We start from the raw sequence: 2,620 nt of genomic DNA, 5'->3' as shown, positions 1-2,620 counted from the left end.
GAATTTTACTATCACCAGCGAAGCATGAGGAGAGCATGAGGAGAGGGCTGATGCAAAAGCTCAAGCGCTGTTATCTAGACTTGACCCTGGCCACCTCTTATACACCTACACATTTGTTCACACTGAGTTAGATATGTACTTTAAATGTGGACTCACATCCATGTTTACATAATGATAAACTTGCTCTTTGAGAGTACTCAACAAGGCACTAATCTTCAATAGCAGCTTACAGTAAAATAAATGTACAATAACTATACTTCATCATTTAGATGCATGTGAAAGCATTCTCTGCTACAAGGGCAAAAACTTTCCAGACCATGCCTTATATCTCTTTACAAGAGTACTGTGGGGATGAATGTGCTGATTATTTTCCACATGGACATTCCATGGGGAATGAAAGTGTTCCTAAATGCTACATTATCTCTCACTAATTACTTTTGCAAAGAAAATGACTGTTCTGCAAAGGAAAGTCTGACTCCTGCTTGGGAGATGATAAATTCTTCTGCTGATTTATTTTTGGAATTTTGAAACCTAAAAATGTAGGTGTACACCCCGGCTAACGCTGGGTTTATCTTAGTGTACCAGGTTAGTATTAGTTTTAGTGTGCATTGCTGAGGTTCAGGGTACATACTAGCAATTAAACACAAGGGATGTGTGTTAGTATATCTATTTATAAATTTATTCTGAGTCAGTAAATGTATAGTAGATGCTAATCACTGTACATACATAAATGTTTATCACCACAGTGTAGTATGTTGTAAGTCTAAAAGACAGTACCAGGTTTACAGCACCAGTATCAGAAAACACAACACTAGGCAGGTCTGTAAGCAAGTTGAATATTAAACTCTACCTGCAAAATACCTCACATGCCCTCAGAACATAAACCGTGTTGAAAATTGTGATCTTTCCAGTGGGTTCAGTGAATATCGTCTATGGAATAAGGTCAATGACTTGTCGATGAATCCAAACTTTGTATAGTTATATTCCAATTGTGATACGTGGGCTATATATGATCATTATATTTGATAATTGGTGCATAAGACTAGATTAGCTTTCCTTAGCTCTCACTGAGAATATGCAGATAAACTAAAGGGCCTCATTTGATTCTGCACAAAAAAAAATCCCAGGAGGCTCCTGCACACCTCCCCAGACTGATCACTCATTAGTTGGTTTCTTTGGAGTCCATATGGAGATGAGAAGATCGGGGAGGGAGGGAGGTTTTATTTTCCATTACATTATTAATTGTCAGTGGCACAAGCTCTACGGGATCAGAGTATAATCTTGTTGATTATTTACAAAGTTTCATTTGCACAGCGTTGAATCAGATGTACATCCTTTGACCATGCACTGCATGTTCTATAATACTGTAATTATTGTACAATAATGTCATTGTGCTGTTTTAATGTATGTTTGAAATGTGTGTATCAATAAATTTCCATTTAGTTGAAATGACTCTTGTATAATACCTTCATACTGTGTGTTTGTCGATATATAAGAAGATATATCGGTATAAACCAACTATTTACACATATTAAATATTTGCAATGTATTTCCCTCTAAAACACAAGCATTTGTGTGTTTGACTATGTGGGATATTGGTCTGTGTTTCCAGTAAGATAGCAGTGTGTAGGCTGTACCACCAGGGAGACACATACAAACACACACATACACAAAAAAACTGATGTAATTGCACAGGCTTGTAAAACCGCACGTAGAGGTTTCTCATGGGTATAATGAAATATCAGACTTGTTGCTAATTTCGATCATATTTGCAGTTTCCTCCTACAGGCTTATGTTACTGATTTAAAACTCCATGACATCATTATAATATAAAAGACCCACCAGGTTCCTAACACAATATATCATTCATTCACCAGTAACTGCTTTATCCTGAGTCAGATACACAGAGTATCATGGAAATACTGGGCCTGTGGCAGGAATACACCCTAGACTGGATACTACTCTATCGCATGGCACCATGCACACATGTTCACATATTTATTTATTAGTCAATATACAGCATATTATAAAGACAATACAGTTTTGCTGTTTCAAGACGGTTAATAAACAGATTGCTACCAATAAACGGCAGCCATAAAGGCACACACATTTCCCACAAATGAAAAAATCCCGCCCTCTTGTGGGCGAATGTAGAAACGTTACGCAACTCTGATAACGAACAGTGGATCATTTCTCTTCTTTTCACTAGTACAAATAAACGTATACAAACCCAGTGCATTTTAAATCCAATATAATCCACGTGGTTGTACTAGGCAAGATGCGTACATAGAACTATGTAGTACTATTGTCACCACGCCGAAATAGCTCAGTTGGGAGAGCGTTAGACTGAAGATCTAAAGGTCCCTGGTTCGATCCCGGGTTTCGGCAGGCGGAGGTTCCATTTTGTTCTTTCTTCAAGGCACTAAGTTGTTTTTACTTTCATCAAAAACGTAATTTGCGTGATTGATGCCGTGTACATCTCACATTTTATATATATATATGTGTGTGTGTGTGTGTGTGTCACTATATATATATATATATATATAAACTATGGTTTGGCTACAACAACACTTTACTCTCACCCACTTAACTGAATAATTTGCACTACGTCAAATGGGAT

General features: G+C 37.1%; 1 non-coding gene across 1 annotated transcript; it reads left to right on the top strand.

Moving 5' to 3' along the window:
- Positions 1–2,315: 2,315 nt before the first annotated feature.
- Positions 2,316–2,388, top strand: trnaf-gaa (transfer RNA phenylalanine (anticodon GAA)). Its single transcript has one exon. It is a non-coding gene; the product is annotated as a tRNA-Phe (tRNA).
- Positions 2,389–2,620: the final 232 nt, after the last annotated feature.

Source organism: Tachysurus vachellii, chromosome 4 (assembly GCF_030014155.1).
Source record: "Tachysurus vachellii isolate PV-2020 chromosome 4, HZAU_Pvac_v1, whole genome shotgun sequence".
Taxonomy (NCBI): domain Eukaryota; kingdom Metazoa; phylum Chordata; class Actinopteri; order Siluriformes; family Bagridae; genus Tachysurus; species Tachysurus vachellii.
The sequence above is the reverse complement of the archived record's forward strand: the minus strand, read 5'-3'. Positions and strand labels throughout refer to the sequence as shown.